Source organism: Scophthalmus maximus, chromosome 8, assembly GCF_022379125.1.
Source record: "Scophthalmus maximus strain ysfricsl-2021 chromosome 8, ASM2237912v1, whole genome shotgun sequence".
NCBI classification, from domain to species: Eukaryota; Metazoa; Chordata; class Actinopteri; order Pleuronectiformes; family Scophthalmidae; genus Scophthalmus; species Scophthalmus maximus.
The window spans coordinates 25105640-25127127 of NC_061522.1; positions in this window are offsets into that span (position 1 = coordinate 25105640).

Here is a 21488-nt window from a genome sequence, read left to right on the forward strand (position 1 = left end):
TTTGGCCATGGTGAGAAAAGTGTACCAAGCTAAAATTAAAAAAAAAAGACTCATAATTGTGTTTGTGTCATTAAAAGCTGTCATGTTACAGTAAACTTGTGTAAATTACTTTCCTTTGACCGAAGTGAATAATGCCCACAGACTCTAATAAGAGGCTATCTGAAATCTAATCTGTTTCAGCTGGCTGCACTGATAACTCTGTTGTTGTACATGAAGTCCTATCACTGGGTGCCTCTCATTCTTGGCTGTCATGGAGAGGCTCTGCGAGTGACATGGAACATTAACACCTCCGCTGCTGTTATTCCCACACATCCTTCAGCAGTGTGAGACCAGATGGATTGCTTCTCATTGGGAGAGAACTGCATCGTTGCTGCTTTTCGCTCCTGCACCCCATGAGCAGTAGATGGTAATCCAACCTTGCCTCGTGGGTGAAATAACAATACATGTGCTACTCCTCTCTGAAACATTTGCATTTTTTGTGTGTGTGTGTGTGTGTAAGCAGGCTCTCTTGGGAGTATTACTCCTTCATGTTTGTGAGACATTCAATGTAAATCATTGTGTGGAGTCGAAGAGATTATGAAGTGACACTTGGGAAATATTGATTAGCTGAAAGGGCTTCTCTCTCCTCCTCTCCTGGGTTGATTCAGCCCTCTGCTACCATTGCTGTTTTACTAATTCCTCCATTAGGTCCAGATGGAGGAACTGCAGTTATCCTCTGCAGTGCATCTTCCTGGAACCTGCCAATAATCCTCCCATCTGAAATATCTTTAATGGGGCACAAGGGAATCCTGATATTTATCAAACTGCCTTTGCAATCAGTGAATTACAACTCTGTCAGTTTTCTGGCACTGCTCAAGCTGGGCATACACTGTGCCATTTTACATTTTTTGTTGTTGAATTACAACTCACACTGTAAGAATAAATTATATGCGATGGAAAACAAAAGCCCATGATTTATGTGGTCACACTGTACGCTGTGTGTGCCCGTCGGCCCCTCCGGACTGGTCTGGCTATTGGCAAAGAAGAAGAAGTCAAAGTTTGTTTGCTTTTGTAATGCTAACAAGGGGGAAACGTGCTGCTTTTACCATATTTGCTACCCTGTGAAACATCTTTTAAAAAAGTTTTTCTTTGGCATGTGGGTGATAGGAGGAGCAAAACAAATAGTAAAGGCAGGTATGCTATTGCCACATCTAATACTCGCCATTTTCTTACGTGACGCGTAGTTTTTCAGTGTCTGATGACTTTGTTGGTCTCAAGGGAAATTGCATTATATTTGGCCCCTGTGACCACTTTAAACTCAAGGGCTTTCTCATTGACTGTCACGGTGTAATACCCCTCCTATGTGTTATAGTCACCATCAGTTTGCACAGAGTTTATCCATCTTCATCATCATTCAATGACAAGCCTTCAATGATGAATGTTTCTTCAAGCTGTAGGATTCATTGCTGAATTTTTAGGCTTTTCTTTTGGAAACTTGCAAGGGCTGAATCTGCAGGGCATCCAGAGTTGCCGTTGCCACATGTCTTAGTGCAGAGAGAGAGCCTTTATGTGTGAGTTTGTTTATTTAGCATATGCATATGGATTTAGTTAGTGTGAGGTCAGTCTCTTAAAGCAGGGCACGTCTGACACTGTCACTTGTATATCCACAAACCAGTCCGTCTCTAATGAGCTCATTTTGCAGTGCTCCAAAGTTGCAGGCCTGGTTTAGTAATGTACTCACGTACCCTTCAATTGTTTCACCAAGTTTTAGGTATCTTGTGTTGAAGTTATGCCTCTCCATTGTCACGTTGGTTTTTGGGATGCATATTTCCCTGAATAATATTTGAAGGCATTGAAGATCCTCCCATGACTCCGCTGGCGTTACGACCTCGCCAACATCTCTTTTGATAGTCTCAGGTCCCGCAAGATTGAGAAGTATGTAGGCTCTTGTTTTGGTGGCAATAGATATGTCATACTCGCGTTCAAACTTGCGCCAGTGATCTGCCACATCTCCATCAAAGACGCAAGAGTCTGGGGTTGGAAACCACCTGCCATTCTTTTGAAGACAGCGGCAACTTTATAGTGTTCCTAAGGGGCTCCGTGGCTTGTTAGAGAAGTGTTGTTGTCCCGACATTTATCCATCCACTTCTGACACCATGTTGATTCAGGAACTCTGAGTCATAATGAACATTTAACTTGTTCTTTATTTACATGAATGGGAGGAAGAGGACATGATGCATGAGTGAATACACTGAGATCCAAGATGCATTTACCAGATCTCGTCCTGTACTCTCACAAGAATAACACCATTTTAGACACAATCTATAGTCAAAACAGTATATAGCAACATAGCTGTCTACACGTGCCATACCTAAGCTGGCTCAAAAATGGATGAGGAAACATGGCTCATGATTGTCACAGTTAAAGGTCTGTGGTATCTGGTCTCACTGAACACTGACAAATGAAAGGGTTTTGCCTTTATCAACTTTATTAACTCTCACATATACTGTAAACAACTCAAACGTTACAGAAGTTGTCGTTATGGTTACATAAGAGGGGTTATTTTATTCATTATGATACAATTTTAAATGAGCACCTTACAGCACAGTATCAATTAAGATTGTATTGATTACCTGTGACCTTATCAGGGAATAGTTTTTTGAAAATAACGAACACAAAATATATTTTAATTATTTACAAATATAAAATCCCCCCCCCCCACGTATTCATCAATGTTCTTCAGTGTGTAGACTGATATTATATAATGATGTTTCATGTTCATAGTAAATATTATATAGACGTCTTATATTTGTCCCTCACACTGTCCATCCAGGTCTCCCAGGAACTGAGTACACATCTTATTCTTTGTCAAAACTATAGGATGCTTCCACATTGCAATATTTTGTAATTTACTTTTGATTTAGAGCAGAATCAATTAGTTTATTGCTTGTTTTATTGCCCTTTACTTAAAAAAAAGCTTTTTTAAATTTGTTTTTAAGATGAGAAAGTAAGCATTACGATTTTGAATATGTGATCAGTTTTGCTCCGGCGTTTTTGGAGATATGAAGGCGCACTTCATGTCAGCAGCATGCTGCAAGGAGACTGCACAGCCCAGACGGCCCTTTGAGAACAACAAGCCCTTTGACAATTTACCATTGGTTCTGTGTCTGTAGCGATCTAGGATAGATAAATATATGATAATTCTGGAAGATTAGTGATGGAATATAAGCTCTGTTGCTGCTAGTCTATCCAAGACGATGAAGCTGAATTGAATAAATATATAGAGCGTAAACAAAAATTAATGCAGTAAGGTTTATAATAGTGTGATCACAAGGGCTAAGCTGAGCTGATCATATTTGTCATGGTCCTTCCCCGTATGAACTTGGTTGACAGTTTTTCTTCATGGACTGCCATTCATGTTTTAATTACTTCTTGTGGACTTTGATTTATTAATTTAACATTCCTCGTGTACCTCTGTTAAGTCACTTTTGTTATCCCTTGTGTTTCTTGTATTTAGTCTGCTTTAAAAAACGTTTTACTTTGTAGCACCTTTTCCTCATGTTGCTTAACTTCCTTTTCCTGTGTTTTGTTTCTGTCTTCCTAGAAGGCACTTTGATGAAATGTACTACTGCTGTGTTTCAATTTACATGCAATCATCTGTATATCTGAGTGTGTTACATGCACTCGTCCCAAATAAATCATTATATGACATGATCGTTAGAAGTTATATGAATCTATTGTGGGGAACCTGGGGTGAATTGTTTTGTGTTAGCCTTAACACAGTGAAGGTTATATGCAGTTACTTTCCTCATTAATTCCTGGAGAGAAAGTGAAGAGAAATGAGTAAGAAAGTAGGTACAGAGGTCCACCCCTCTCACATATTTTCACCTCTGCTCTCAAACATACACTGTGATGGATGAAAATAGTCTTCTCCAGTGGTCAAAAACAGCTCATGCAAACAGATTGGTGTGATCTGTTAAGGCCATGTTAATTGTATTGACAGCTTTCTACAGCACACCCACACATTCATACAAAGTATATATATATATATATATATATATATATATATATATATATATATATATATATATATACTGTATATGTGTGTACTTTCTCTCACTCCCTTTGCAGTCTTCCATATTGTCAGCTCATGAGACTGATGTTCCACAGTGTTTGACATCTATCGTATGAGTTAAACCAAAAAAATGGTTGAGATACACATATCCTAATTACATTGGTGATCCCCTAACTTTTTATCTTCCTCATTCAGCTGGTTGACATTTTTTGTTCTGAAGCTGTAGAAGAAGAAAATGTCCTAGCAAGGGGTCTCTATCTTTCTATCTATCTATCTATCTGGGATGAGCTGCCATGAAACTGCCATTGTCATTTTACCCGAAGGATGAATTATAATAACTTGGGTGATACCTTTACTTTGGATCTAATGCTGACATCTCATGCTTCTTACACTTGCTTTCACCAATGGAAAGAGTTGGGAAGACACACAGGAATGGCCTGCAAGGTGTAATTGAACGTGTAGCCACTACAGGAGGACAGTCCTCGTGAGGTGCCCCCTTCAGTCCTCATCTGTGTTTTGTTTTTAACAAAGTAAAGATTTTTGGGGGTTTTCTCTTAAAATTTCTCGGGAAATTTGCTGACCTATTAATGAGATAACGTAAGTAGCTCTTTTTAATATCTAAGTTACCATGTGGACACTTATTCTGCCAGTAAATTTATAAAGAATAGTCTTGACAGTGTAAATTGGATATCCCTACATCAGTTGGGGTAACATGAATACTTCCATTCATGCCTGTTTAAATAGACTCAAAATATAAGACACATAATTATTGGATCAGGAATTAAGTGCTGAAGAAGGTTTCCACAACTTGACCATTACACAAAATGTGAAGAAACACTATCATTTTTCAGGCAATTCATTAGAATAAACCCTGAGAGGTACCAAGGCTGATCAGGGCAAATTCTTATCAAAGAACACTGGCAAAGTCATCAACAAGAAGACAAAAAGAGTCAATCCACATGTCCACACTGCTGATGAGTGTATTTTGATTGGGACTTAATCTAAGATGGTGAGTTAATTCAGTTCCATAACTCACACCAACCAATTAGTCAATGCTTATACTGTTCCACTAATTTCTTTGAGTGCAGACTGTGAATCTTTTTTAATAAGTTTGAGGACATTTATAATCAAGTCCACTAGACATACCATATCAAATTCCTCTAAGAGGTTGTAGATGCCTTGCGCCTGCTTTCAATAACAAACAGTTATCTATCCTAATGTATGTTTATGATTACTTTAAGACTGTTAGCCTCACAGTGCTGTTAGCATGGCTTTAGACTTTCTTTATACGTACATCAAGTGGTATATTGGAACATTTGCAAATCTAGTATCTGTAAAGCATGTTTGTCTGTATGTGTATATGCAGGCATGTGGTTGCATACTTGCGGGCATGTGCATGACTGCGTGTTTAACAGTAAATGGTATCCTTTGTGGGGTTGTTTCCATGCTGTTGTTTGCTTGTTTTTCTCATCGGGAAATGCAATTTTGCTATGGCCTCGGGCTGTGGGGCTGATGTAGTTACGATTGTCTTTTCTCCAACATCCACCCACATCTCTCCATCTCTCTATTTCATTCTGTCCTGTTCTTTTTTGTCTCCCAGGCTTCTTTCTCCTCTTTATACGATTAAAGTAGAAACACTCCTCAGCTGTAGACATCTCTCTAGTATACTTTGCGATCCTCCTTTTCCCCTGGCTTTCACCCTCCAGTTTTAGTTTGCTTTCCATATTAGTTCAGACAGCTTCCAGAGATATGTTTGTTGTCCCTCTCATATACACCAATGTTATACATATTTGAGAGCACGGACTTGATTTTACCTTTGCATGGTTGAGATCTGTATTTCATTCACCCAATATTCTGGTTGTGCAGGAGAGAAAGAGACCAGATATTAGGGCAGAGAAAGTGAGATGAAATTAAACTCTTGGTTCATCATTCATTTTCTGAGTGATGAAGTAGATGAGAAGTGGAGAGAGTTGAGAGATAGCTGGCTTTGACGCCAAGCTCACACCTTCCCTTCACTGTCCCTGTCAATCACGATCCATCAACCACCGCTGCAATTAATACAGGCCAACACACAGGCTCTCACAGCATACACACATGCATAGCCAACCCTGTCCACTGCCCCAGCAAATACACACACACACACACAACCACATCACACGGTTAACCATGCTTTAACAGAAACATTGGATCAGGATGAGCTGCTTTCTTTGCTCCGTCTGCACCCAGATTGGTTAATTAATGGCCTGAGCTCAACTGAGTATCACTCACACACACACACACACACACACACACACACACAAATATATACACTTCAGTGGCGTGCAGCATTAGCACACCGGTCCCTCTGGTCCTGCAGTTTGGACCAATGGAGCAAGTGATAAGCCAGGATGAGCGAAGACTTGATGCAAATGGGAGCATTAATGTATTCCTTCTTATCCATCAGGTATTATCAATAGGCATAGACCACCAGAGCACATGATAGGAGAAGGCCAAGCAGGGGAATTGTGGAAGAGATGGAGGCACTGGCTGTAAGGGATAGAGGTAGATGAAAGTGAAAGGTGATCAGTGCATAAAGAAAGAGAGACACCTGCAAGTGAATTAGCTCAGAGGCTGGGATGGAAAGGAGGGCGGTGGAATGCACAGAGAGAAAGACGGATCATCCTTCTCCCAATATTAACCAATAGAGTGGTGGGAGATGGACTGCAGAATAGAGAGACCACAAAGAGGGTCGACTTGAATTCTGTGGCTCGAAATTTACTGGCAAATCAACTTATCTTGAGACATACACTTCATTTATGCAGGGAGGACTATATAGGATGGAAGAGAGGAATGTATTGAAACATTTATCCCACGAGATGGAAATTAAGTAATGGAATGTAGGGAGAAGATAAATGGAAAGTGACAATGTAAAGTATCTCCAGGTGTGTGTGTGTGTGTGGGTGTGTGTGTGTGTGTGTGTGTGAACTGCATAATAGTCTGGATCAAGGCACTGTCCTTGGTGCTGAATTTGAGGCAGAATGGTGCACTGAACACAATATTTGTATAATACTTTTTGCCATATAAGAAGGAAAAGATAGATTTTGATTTTCTTCTAAGTGTTTTTGTTAAGATTAAAAGCTGTTTAGCTACTGTAGATAGATAGATAGATGCTTCAAGGAATCTCCAAGTTATTTAAGCAACACCTGAGTTGAAAGATAGTGGACAAAAAATGTATCTTTCTCCAACAGAACCCCGTCCACTCCAAACCAGAGAGAAGGGCTCAAGGAAAAAAACTAAAATACAGAAAATAACGATAATAACCAAAACTGATCTAACTGTGGCAGCAAATGTGTTCATCTGGCAATTATAATTCATAGGTTCTCAGGTTCCAAATTGCAGGCTGCCTCCCACAAACACAGTAGAACTTCACTGCATATTTGTCTGCCCACATTAATGAAAACAGGTTGTTCTTTGTGAAGCCGACAGCTCATCCTGCCATTATTATTAGTGCTCCATGTGGGAGGGAGAGCCAAAAGTTATTGAGATAAAAGAATCAGTTGCACTGTATTTGTTCTTGGCATGTTTGGGCATAGTTATAAAAAGGACGTTTTCATTTCCAACATTTCAGCTCTTCATTACTGGCTGTAAGCCTGCACTGCAGGCTGTGCTGTAATGAGTTGTCATGGACTGAGGGAATGAATAAGACATATTGCCTTAGAAATTGGAAAAAGTTTTAATATCACAATAATGTCTTCATTTGTATTATATATATATATATATATATATATATATATATTTTATTTTTTTAAATTTTTATGTGAATTAAAAAATGCTGCTTAGAGTACCTTTACAGTCCTGTGAGCCAGCACCTTGATTCTGTTTAAAAGCAACAAGTGAGATATTAATGATAAGAATCTGGTTTCAATGAATATGTAAATAAAGATTGACGTGCTACAGCAATTCACCAGGTTTCCAAAGCAGTATATCGAAGTGAGACAAGAACACAGGGCAGAAAAGGATACAGAGGCTTGGTATCAGCATGAGCATGTAATGAAACCCAGATGGACCCACGCAGATGCCGCCTGAATTTGCATTTTCAAAAGTTTGATTATGGTAATAAAGACATGGCCTTAACAGTTTAAATGTTAATTTCACAACAACCACTATTTTCTACAAGAGTTTTTATTTCCAAGAAGAGGTCTGTAAGTAATGGTGGGTTTATTTATATTCATAGATGTATAAAAACAATGATTGGTATTGTGATAACATAACCGCATGAATTTCAGTAACATTTGTATCTCCGGTTTTGTAAATACATAATGACAAGCCACACATGTACACTTTCCACCTTGATTGTATCTTGATTAATGAGAACAAGCAGCAGCTAAAATACACTATAGATACAAAGATAAGTGTTACCAGAATGAATGGCAGTTCGGGTCCTAACGTGGCTGGGGCAAAGCTCACTCCTTAACATGTGTGTTAGAAGGAAAAGGCTGCCTGGCAGTGGGCCGTGTGTGAGGCTTACCTCTGGTCAGCAGACAATGGCTAACTCTGACCGAGAGCTACTCGGCCCACCCTAAGAGTGGCCAGCCCAGACGGCGTCAGTCGGCATTTCTTGTTCAATGTTTCTTGTCAGTGGTAGTTGGAACAAAACAAAACAATGCTGGAGATTGCAAGCATTCAATCTTCACTGGTACAAGACAATAGTTGCTCCAGTGTCGGGGGTCTTTTTCAAACAGTTGTTCAGCGACAGAGTCACTCACACCTAGGATGCTACTACCCAGAAAACCTTATCACACCTGGGCCACTGTTAATTGATAAGCCCTGCCCACTAAAGGCCAGCCAAGAGAAAAAAAAGGAATGACTATTTTGACTGAAGAGCATAATGCTCAAGGTAACAATAAATGGCTACAGGGGGGAAAAAAGTGAATAAAAACTCTCAAAGGGTCTGTGTTGAAAGCTGGAGACATATTTTTCACACCACTTACAGCACTCGTGTAAGTGGTTATGACAGACATATCCTTCTTCTTCTTACTCATCATTAGGGGTTCAAATGATTTCCGACCGTGCAGTTTACTCTGAAACGATAGATAGATTTTGATAATGGACGAGTTTGTGTAGCCAGATAAACTGCACTCTAACATGATCATATGATGCACTTTCTCCACTTTCCTGCATTGGAGCCACGATATGAACCTAGGGGAGGTAAACTGTCCACACTTATAAGAACGGCCTTGATCCCCACCGCAGATGTGTAACATTGTTATTATTTCTTTAGACTCACGTGTCTGTAAAATGAAGTAAAAATAAGCAATCCTCGTTTTCTGACTGATGCCAGTGCAGGTTTGAAAATCAAAAAACAAGCTGTCAATGAGTTTCATGAGCACTTTCTTTTATACATGGAATTTTAATAGCTTTCAAGAACAAAAATGTTACATTTTTAATCAAACAATATACTTCTGGTTCAAAGTGTTTCCTCTGACAGTCTTGTCAGGCCAGCCAAGCCAATTGCCAGGGGCAATTTGGAGTGCAGTGTCTTGGAGGGGCCGAGAACTGAACCACCGACTATTTGATTCTGATTAGTGACCACAGTCACCCGGTGTGATTTTTGGAAAACTGATTCTGCATTACAAGAGGGTAACTATGTGAGCAGACAGAAATTTACACATCCATCAGACACCAAGCAATTTGAGCAAAAGTTCAAGTCATTGTTGCTCTCCAGAAGAGCTGAGGGTAACGTGTAAAATGTGTCACGGTGTGTGACAAAATATATATTTTGTCACTAAAATCTCCACTCAACGATAAAATTTAAATAGAGGGAATATTGCATATGAAATGAGTGAATTCTCAGCTCTGAAGTATTGTAATGCATCCGTCACTCTGTTCAGCTTCAATTAAATTGCCCCTTCTTTTAAAACGACCCTATTCCATGACCGCTTTGTGACATGGGACCAAATGTTATGCAAGCTATAGGAATACACTGTTGGAAGCTTTATTGTTGAAAGTTCACCCACATAGACTTCATCCTTTCACGGTCGAGTATTTTAAAACTAAATCATTCTTTCTATGGATTATCATCCTTCCATATAGAACTGAGTGAAGCGTAAAGACAGACTGCTAACTGGTCATAATCCCCATAAAAAGCTGTTTTGGCAGTGCAGTGTCATACAGTCCGAAAAAAAGGGACTGTGTGTGATGAATGCGGATATGCCTGTCAAGGGGACTGTGTTCACTGCAATGGGGGGATCAGCTGGAGTTTGCACATAAATACCGGCATCTACTGTATGATGCAAGCTCTTCAGGGACATAAAGGCTGCACATGTTTGATGAAGTTGAAAAATAATTATAAGTGTTTCTTCTGGCAAAAAAGCCAAACTTGATTGATGCACATGCTCGAATGAGCAAGCCCCGAGTTTAATGCCTGCAGGCATCAGATTCATGACACGGTGGCCATTTCATCCTTTTGTTTAGCATTCTGTTGTCATTTCAATTAATTTCATTTTCTACAGATACAAAATGTCACATTTCACAAAGGAATTAGACCCTGCATCGACAGTCAGAAGCTGTATGATTTCTAATTGTAGCCCCAGCCTATGCATATATTTCTCCGCTGTGTGTGATCTTAATAGAATCATATGTACAGTTATGTAAACACATTTGTACAACTCTCTTGGGGCGATTGGGGCAGTTTTGCTAATACACGTCTTTGAAAAGCAGAGTATTTTACTGCAGAAGTTGCGACTGCAGTCTCCATCCCTGGTCTCCCTCTTGAGGACTGACATCTTTGTTCATTGCAGCACCCAGCTAAACCAGAGGCAGCAGCTGTGAATCTATGAATGTGTGAGAAAGTTTTCCACTCTATTTCACCCAAAGCCTGTATTTTCATCCCACACACATTGCGCGAAGATACCTATACTCTGCCTCTGATTGGCTAATTCTCGTTGCCTTCGTTGGTGTGATTGGTTAGGTCTAGACACAGAGCCAATCAGAGTAGGGCGGGTCTTCTTCACAGAATGCAGGCGGGGAATTGTCAGCTCCAAACAGTGCTCCATCAGAGAGGCAAAAGTGTTTACATAAATTAAAACGTGAGTGGGAAGAATTAAACACTTGGCTGGAGAGTGTCGGCGACAATGAGTACAAAGACAACTGCGAGGTCCGTCGTCTAGTGTTTTGGGTGTCGCACGGTTGGCCTGGCAGAAACTAAACAACATGCCTCCGGAGAACAACACACATGACATGTTTTGCCAAAAAATAATTAATTATCATTTAAAATCCAGAATCTTTGAAATAAAATAGTTTCTCTTTGAAACGTTCAATTATTAGACATAGGCGGGCTTGGACATTTTTTTACTGTGAGCTCTGACAAGTCCTTTCAATCAGAATCAGGTGCACAGAAGAGCTGTGTACTTTCTCCAACGACAGCTTGACCTGTGGGTGTTTTTGCTACTCAACTGGTCCCCTACCTCACATCTTCTGGAGGGAAGAGAGCACAGAGGACGGTAGAGAAAGGAGGGAGAGTGTGGCAAGGGCACACATCTATGTAAGCACAGACTGGAAACTGCCAGTCAGTTGGCAAGCAGCCACATCAGTCCAATAGGCATGTCTATACCTCTCATCTTTCAGGTTAAATATCCCCTTGGTTCAAGATCCTCTTGGATTTCTGTACTTATACTATAGCATATGCTATAGTTTACAAGTTAAAGGGTAATGTGATTAAAAATATGTTTTTAAAAAGTTTAATACCATTTTATTAATTTATTTCATTCATCGAATGTATGAATGAAGCAAATGACAGATCAGAATTCTGATAACAATCCATGCTGGACTACATTTGCTACAAATCAGGGTTGTCCAAAGTCACATCACAGGGGTGGTGGTACTTGCAATCCTGTTCATGAACTAACAAAAACATGGATAAATCAAAAATCGTTATGGACTACAACTGATACATAAGTTATATCATCTACACAAGATCTGATTCATGCTGCTCTCATGCCCATACTACACACCAAATACCCAGTGCACCTTCAAGGATCATGGATTGAGGCTGTGTTTTACATGTCAGGGCGATTTGTTGTAAAGTCAGCTTTAACAACACAACAACTAAACTAACAGTGACAAATTAACAATGAATCTGACATAAAAAAAAATCACATTGAGTTAATTAAAAGTCCAATAGATAATAAATAGAATAATAGAGTTATTCAAAAGGGAAATGGCAGTCAGGACAAATGAGTCATTCAGTGTCTTTGACATGCATGCTGGCAGGACTTCTCTATGGAGGTATATGAAATATCTGGAGACATTTTTTCCCCTTTTTTTTTTATAATGAAACAGGGAGAGCGACAGTGAATTTCTGTATCATTCCAGCTCCATTATAACAGGTAGCAGACCGTGTAGGATATTTCCACAGAGTGCATACTGACATAGTTACACTTCGAAGCAGCTAATGTTACGTGTGAATCTTGGAGAGACAGGTGCATTTACACCTTGTTTGCATTTGGCTAAAACGTTTTTCAAACCTCCTCATCAGTACATGGTTTAAACAATTAGTCTTCAAAACAATTTTTCAAGATGGCTATCCCATCAAACACCAACATTGTCCCTCCAGGTAGTTCAGAGTAAGGGGACATTCCTGTGATATTTCCCAGAAGACCCTTTTTCTTCTGGTATAATCGTTGAAAACTATTAACGACAAATCTAAAATACTTGATAACATTATTTTTGAAAAAGGGTGACAAATGTGGTTTCAGTTTGATTGTAAGATCCTGACAATGCTCATACCCCGCTGGGAACCTTTGTTGACCATCTGTGTCCATCATTTACTGTTATCTCTATTGAATATTACTATATAATGAAGACTTAAAACGCACCCAAAGAAGGATGGGAGGATATACCCATCAACCATGGAGATGGAACGAGTAGGAAACAAAACATTGCACAATCTCTTAAAGGGGTGTTCAGTTTTTTTCAAGCGTGCTTCAGCCAGGTATATCAGTAGCTTTGAGTCGATCAGCTGATTTGCGGAGTGATACTCTGCCGGCGAAAGTTGCTGCAGTAAATACATGACCGAAGTACAGTCATGTATTTTTCTGGCGGAAAACTAAAGCAGTGAAAAAAAATACATCCTTTTGCCTACAATTGAAAAGATTTTTTTTTTTAGGTAACATTTTAAAATGTGGCAAAAAAGACGTTTTTCGTTGGTCCCCCCTGCAACAGTGGGACTTAGACTTACGCTACTTCCATTTCCCCTCCAAACTCCGTTATATGACATTGCTGATCATCATATCCATGAGGTAATATTAACTATGCATAAGTAACTCATACAACCCCACTTCAAAATCACTGAACTATCCCTGTAACGCAGGCCACACCATTTTTGTTGACAGTATCAACCCCTCTGATCTGAATTGCAGTTTGTCATCCAATCACATTCCAGATTATCACATTTTGAAAGGTAATGAAATGCATATTAATACTATTGATAGTGATGAAGCCTGAGATCAGATTTCATTATCATAGACTGTAAAGATGGGCGCCCCCAAACAAATTGATGCCAAATCCTCTTGATCTCCCCCTAGTGGCTGGTTGTAGTATAGGTAATAAACCGCCTACATGTTAGTGGGTGGGACCTGGATCAAACTAAAAAGCCAAAGTACAAGTTAAATACATTCTTCTCAAAGATGGTTTCAATCATTTTAGGTAGACCTTATCACACTGAAATTTGTTCATTTGTACTGATAAGTTCGGTCTTAATTAGTAATTTGATGCAATACAAACAGGGTCAGATTGACAGCTGAGAATGTCTCGCGAGTGGTTGACCTCGATACTGCTGCTCCACACCACAATCGCTAATATCCAGAGGAAGTGGTATCTTTACAGTCTTTGGGTCATTATTCAAATAACTAACCATTACATAATATATTACAGCTACAGCAAATTATAGAAACACACTACTATACCTACTCATGTGTTTCCTGAGAGACAAATATGTTCTCGACATGTAGCCTTGAAGCACATCGTGAGTAGCTGCTACTTTGCACTGGAGAGAAACATTACAGATGGAGACATGACTTATACATGACATGGCTTGAAGGTCGTTAAAAGCTATCTGCTCATGTTATGATGGAAACATGCCCTTGAAACATACTATGACAACTGTAAGAGCCAGGGAACATATGACCCAATGATAGATCTGAAGAAACAACTGAAACTCCCTCAGCATGTTGCGAACAGGAATCATTTTCTTGTCTTGTCCCCCAAATGAAGCGGTCCAGCAAGCCCCGACAGTCCCTCTGGGGGTTCCCCTGGATGAATTCTTCGACAGGAAACTGGCCGAGTACAAGGGCTGGTTATCGAACGTGGGAATGTTGGCTTGATAGGAAGGAGCTTTCCAGTAGAGGTGAGATTCAGGGGTTTTGCTGCCTGATGTTTGCCTGACAAGCCTTCATCTTGGCTGGGATTAATGGAGAGCAGAGGATAAGAGCCAGTAAAGTGATAGAATGATTTGAAATAAATAAATAAATAAAACATGTCTTGGGAGAGAAACATCATGGAGGATTTAGTTGGCAAGACTTATGATCCTAGAAACATAACTGATGATGTTTCCCCAAGGATAGAGATATATGTGCCGCCCTTATATATTCCAATATCTTTCCATTGTTTCCTGCATTTCTATCCCTTTATTTTCTTTCCTGCTGCATTTATATTTCACCTTTCCACTTGTCCTCTTCACCCGTCTCCTGTAATCTTCATTTTCGCCCACTGAGGCCAAATTTTGAGCTGGAAATATGATTTCCTTGCTCATTCACTATGCAGCGATTATAACTACTCAACTCAGCTTTTAATTCACATCACTGAGGGAGAGAGAGAGAGAGAGAGAGAGAGAAAGAGAGAGAGAGAGAGAGAGAGAGAGAGAGAAAGAGAGAGAGAGACAGCAAAAGACAAAAGGAATATAGTAGGAAATAAGAGACAGCAAGATGAGAATCAGAGAGACAAACATCTCCCAGGAGGCACATACAGCCGTTGCAGTCATGTCTACCTTGTTTCTAAATCATTTATAGAATTCCCATCAGTGGTTTTCTTGTACACAATCCCTCTAAAAAATTTACAAGAGGGATTTTAATGTGCTTTACTGTATTTTCCTGTCACAGAGAGGTAGTGAGAGACCTTGAAAGCTATCATTCATGTGTATATACGCTTGAATATACAGTTGTACAGTATATGGATGTGTGTTTATGTCCTCTAATATGCACATGGATTCACTGTGCCTCATGCCAAATGTTCAAAATGAAAGATGTAAAAAGTCCCAGAGAAACAAAAATAAACCAAAAGAATGGTTAAGATTGTTGGTTGTTAAATGCACCAAGAGAGAGAAGCATACTGTATTGGGGCACTGCAGAGGAGAGAAGAGGTGGGGGACATGAATGTGCCACCAAGTGAAGGAAGTGACGAGAGAAACTGGAGGATGATATGGAGACAGAAAGAGAGAAACAGACAAAAATAACACCTGCAAGGGAGTGTTTGTGATTACAAGGAAAGAAAGAATTATTGGCTTGGTAACATTAGTTTAATCAACCTAAACGGAGGGAGATCATTTGATAGGGTTGTCGTCGTTCAGCTAAATTGACACCGGTCCTTCCTCATTTTCACCCCCCTCTCCCTCTCAGATAAACTGATGTGCACAGAGGGTGACGGCAGCATGATCTGACTGGAGTCAGTGACTGTGCTGGTGTGCATGAATGTACGCAGCCAGTTGCAATCCCTTTGTGTGGACGTGCTTGTGCATGCATCTGTTATAGTAAATGTGTGTGTGTGTGTGTGTGTGTGTGTGTGTGTGTGTGTGTGTGTGTACATGTGTCCTTCCCAGAAGTGGACTGGCTGCAGCCTATTGGCCACCTGGTCATCTGTGATAGCTCTAACCCAATAAAGAGCAGAGAGACACTGACTGGCAGTGGCTGCCAAGGCAAACGCTACCAGACCACACAATCTTAAAGGGAACCCCCCTTCCCAGCCCACAACTTGTCCACTTGTTCACCTGCTGGTCTTTCTCTCTCACTGTTCCTTATTCCTTCACAGTGTGCAGACTACAAATAATACTTATGGCATGGACTCTGCTCTCCTCTGATTTGTTTCTCAAACAATTTCATACACTGGATGAAAACTTCCACGTGAATACACAGTAAATCCTGACTTTGGCCATCGAAAGCGCAGCCCCTGCTTTTCATAATGAATATTGACATTAGAAGAGAACGAGGGAGTGAACAGGAACACTTGTCATACTCGTCTTTTATCTTAACTACTGCTGACAGCACAAGACAGAAAGACAACTCATGTATTTTGACAGAAACATGACATGTGCATGTACATTTGTCCAAAGTTATACAAGAGAATAGACATAATTGCTTTAACACTGACATTTGTGATGTAAGAGTGTGGTTTTAAGGGATAACAGTCTAGAGTTTATTGAATACTGTCAGAGACATAACCGATTAGTTTCATGAATAGATGCTGAAAGTCAAGTGAAGGTAGAACATTCAATTTAGGGAGCTCAAACGACAATCATTCACTGTAAAAGACTGAGACACCAAAGGAAACAGATCAAACAAACTGATACTACTTCTTGTTGACTTGCATGTTTGATTGAAAGTTGGCAGGTTGAACAGAGGGTAAATGTAGTGCATTATATAAATAGGCTGTGATTTCAAACACAGCCATGAAAGACAGTGACTTTACAGGACATAATTATATGTGCATGGACTCTTGATTATCATCACTATATCATAACACTGATCATACTAAGGTGCTGTCTAAAAATAAAAAGCCATACGGTTGCACACACATGCCCACACATATGCTCATAACATAATAACATGCTGACGCACACAAACAAACACACACACACACACACACACACACACACACAAGGGGCAGTGTGTGCGTAGAGGAGAAATAAGGCAACCAGAAATTAAATTCCCTTTTTCACTTTGTGTGTGTGTGTGTGTGTGTGTGTGTGTGTGTGTGTGTGCGTGTGTATGTGTCACAGAGAGAGAGAGAGAGAGAGAGAGAGAGAGAGAGAGAGAGAGAGAGAGAGAGAGAGAGAGAGAAGATGTAATATGATAGATTTGTTTTCCATGAACAAAGCCAATGAGAGATAAGAACAGAGAGCCTCTGGTTAATGTTCCTCTGCTCATTCTCTCTAAGCCTCTTTATGGCCTTTCTCCACACACATGCACAAACCATGATTTGTCTACATGTTGTTCACATATATTTCTGTTTCAAATAGTGTCCTTAATACCTGTTCAATCTTAATTATTTTGTGCATGCGAAACAAATCATGAGCTAATCAAAGCATTCAGTTGATGACCTTTTGACTATACATGCAGTTCACCATTTTAATCAAATACTGAAGCTTTTGAGTGGAAAACACTGTGTGCTCATGTACTCCAGTACAATATAATCCACACATGAGTGCACAAAGTGCACAAAGCTATACCTCCTGCTGGGCGAACATCTGTGCACCCACTTATTTTAGAACCTATAGCAACATTAATATCATTATTATATTATTGTTAAAACTTGATAAGCCACAGTCTATCTTGGATAATGTCCAATGGCCATGGTTAACCAAAGTACAGCTCTTTAGGAATGCAGTGCATCAGTTTTTTTGTTCACTACCTCCAGTAAAATATGGTGGAGGTTCCAGAATTCTGTGGGGCTGCTTTGCTGCCTCGGCTACAGGGCACACTGAAAACATCAGAGGAATGATGAGATTCAGAGATTGACAAAGCATTTTACAGCAAAATATGTTACCTATTCTCAGAAAACTAGCTGCACGGTGGTGTAGTGGTTAGCACCTTCGCCTCACAGCAAGACGGTTCCGTGTTCGAATCCCGGTTCAACCAGGGCCTTTCTGTGTGGAGTTTGCTCCGTGTTCTCCCCGTGTATGCGTGGGTTCTCTCCGGGTTCTCCGGCTTCCTCCCACAGTCCAGAATGGGGTTAGGTTCATTGGGGACTGGGATTGGATTGACCTTAGGTGTGAATGTGAGAGTGAATGGTTGTCCGTCTCTGTATGTGGTGCCCTGTGATAGGCTGGCGACCTGTCCAGGGTGTACTCCGCCTCTCGCCCAATGGTAGCTGGGATTGGCTCCAGCGACCCCCTGCATCCCTTAAATGGATAAAGCGGTAGACGATGAATGAATGATTCTCAGAAAACTAGGTTTGAGACAAAGTATTTCAACAGGACCAAAACCCAAAGCACACATCCAGCATCACAGAAAACTGAAAAGATGGATTGTTTTAGGTTGGCCAGCAATGAGTCCTGATCTAAATCTCATTGGAAAAACCTCCTGCTTTTTGTTCAGTAAACTTGTTAAGATAATAAGGTTATACAAAATTGTTTCCTTTGCATTTGTTCATGAAGATATTTTGAATTATGTACTTGAAATTTACAAGTGGCAGTAATTTTGACCAAGACTGTCTTCTTTGATGTTATGTCACATCTTCTACAGAAAACACTGTAACTGCAGCCGAGGATCATTTCATTTGCACAGAATTTGTTATGTTGTACTTGTGGAGGAAATTGGTCTGTGTATTTTCTGAGCGAACATTTTTATTAGTGCTAGACCCCCATTTCTGCTAGTTTAATAGGCACATTCAATCATGCCCAATCACCATAATAACTGCTATATCAGCTCTTTAGGTTACCATGAAAATATGAATTGCTGAAACCTAATATGGTGGAGACAGCAGTCCCTCAAGGATCAATCTCCAGCATTTCTTACTGATGGTATTTATTTGTACAGCAAAACACCCCTGCTGCCACAATGACATTATAAGATGCCCCTGTGTGTTATTGCTGTAAGACATCCTTACTGAAACACCAGTAAGGTGTTTCAGACTGTGTCAGCAGACTGTGCTTACACTTGCTAATATGTAATCTAACCACCAAATGCAAATGGGAAAAAAACAATTTGAATTCCAGTTATTTTTTGATATTTTATATCTAAATATTATATTATATTATATTTTACATTTTATTTTTTAACCCTTATATATAATAATACAGTTGGGAACAATAGAATATATTGTACATAATGTATTGTTGATATACAGCTATAAATACAATGCCAATGTAAATGAGACTCAAGTGGTAAAATCATTGATATTCTCCGCCTAATTAGTGCTTTCCAGTTTCCTCTTTACCAAATTGCATCAATCAAGCCTACACTCCTCCAGTAACAGACTATTGATCAGCTGACGTGGTTGCAACAAACAGGTACCATCTACGTCTGTGTGTAAGTGTATATGTGCGATAATAAAGATCTCTACCTCCCTGTTTATCAACCTATCAATTTCATTTTTATCTTATAGTAAGTGCCATAATTTATTCACATGCAGTCTTGGTAGATGTTGCTATGCATGTTCATTGAATAATGTTGTCCCCTAAACAGAATATATTATTTTCTCGTTTCTAAGTACAATACAGTAGACTGTTCTGAATATGGTGAGATTTTTTTTTTTTTTACTTGTTTCATACTCAGAATCAATCTTTGGGTGCAGACAAGCTGTCAGACTTGTCATCCACTGACACACTTGAAGTTCATAAAAAATTAAGCATTCAGCTCTTGCGGGTTAGAAATATCAGAAAAGCAGAGGCAGTCGTTAATGTTATTGAGAAGGAATATATGAAGAGAATGTAGGGGTCAGGGACTATTTGGCTTTGGGCAGAGCCTGTTTGAAGAAAAACTGGAAAATCCCTCCTCAAAGGATGTACAGCTAGAATGTGTGCATTGATAAAAGTCAAAATTCTCATTTCCACAAACCATACAAGCAAAATGACCCCTCAACATAACAGATCCATTGCATCCTCGTTATAGTAGGTTTCCGTTATTCAGGCCTGTACCGTTCTCTTTGTTTATGCACACATCTCTGGAGTCCAGTATTTCTATAAATGGTCTATATATTTTTATATTATATATTGTATGAAGTGCTTTCAGTCTTATTGACCACTCAAAGCACTTTACAGGACAAGTCACATTCACCAATTCACACACATTCATACAGCGCTGCTGTTTAGAGGGGTTTTTCATACACTGTCAGAAGAGCCGTCAGAGGCAATTCAGGGTTAAGTGTCTTGCCCAAGGACACTGGGTTAGAGGACGACCGACTCTACCGCCTGAGCCACAGCCGCTAGCACAACTGAACTCTCACATGTGCATTTGGTGAGAGGCTTTTGCACTGCAACCCCAATATAATATCCCTCTCCCTGTTTCTGTTGATGGACTGCATTGACCCTTTAAATCACCTTCTGTTTTTCCTTACATGTAGCACTAATGCACAAGCACCAGAGTCATCAGATTTCCAACCCCCTTCAATGACGCCTTTCCCATGTGTAGTCTTGCATGCTTCCCTAGAGGTGTGCAGTAGTGTTGGTGAACGCAGCCCCAGTTTTAGTGAATGCAGCCTAAGGCTTGACTCCTTCTTCGCCACTCTCCTAATCAGGCCCCACTATGAAAGGCATCTGTTGGCAATTGCTCCCTCTTTGGCATGCCACCTATGCAGATGTTTGCTCAGGAAGTTATATTTTATTTGATGGCTAATTTGCACTATTCCTTAGCTCTTACCTGCTTCCTGTTTTGCAACTATTCCCTAAAAACTGGTAAAGTGGGGCCCAGACAACTAAATTAAATTGTGTATGCAGGTGGAGGACTATATTCATATATAGTCTCTTTTGTAGGTCCCCACCTGCTGCTGCTTGTGCCTGGCTTTATATTGTATCATACTGTATGCCTCACTGTTCATAACCAACTGGTATCCTTATTTTGTCTAACTTTGTTTGTAGTTTGTTTCTTTTTATTTAAGGAGGAGCCGATTGCCAGTCATCTGGGGAGGCTAGTCACTTTGGGTTAAGTCCCCTTTATTGTTTGCTGTGATGACGGGCACTGGGACACGTGTGATTCACCTTGGTTGCTGTGTGTGTTGGTTGCTGCGGCTGCACTGAGTATGTGGTAGCACCCTCCAAGTGAATGAGCATGTGTGCCTCTGTACATTTTAGGGTTACTGATAATATTATATTCACTACTACATATTTCCTGGGGTGCAATTCCCCAGAAGGCGTTGTCCGACTTCCATCTATTCATATATATTAGTCTTAACAAACGCTCCGTCACATTGATTTAAATGAAGATGTCACTTTTGTCACTGTTCCTATAGAAACACTGCCCACTATAAGCAGTCTGTGATGGAAGCTCCTGCTCTCCGTGTCCCATCAATTAACCCTTTTACAAAGTCACTTGGATTCCGATGTGTTCCTCTAGCCATCTTCAAAGTCAGACTCAACTGGGGCTGCTCAGCACTTCAATACATGCCACGGCGCATGACTGTTAATTCTAACTGCAGTGCACCTGTATGGAAGCATCTGCATTTATGTATCTACACTAATTTATTCAGA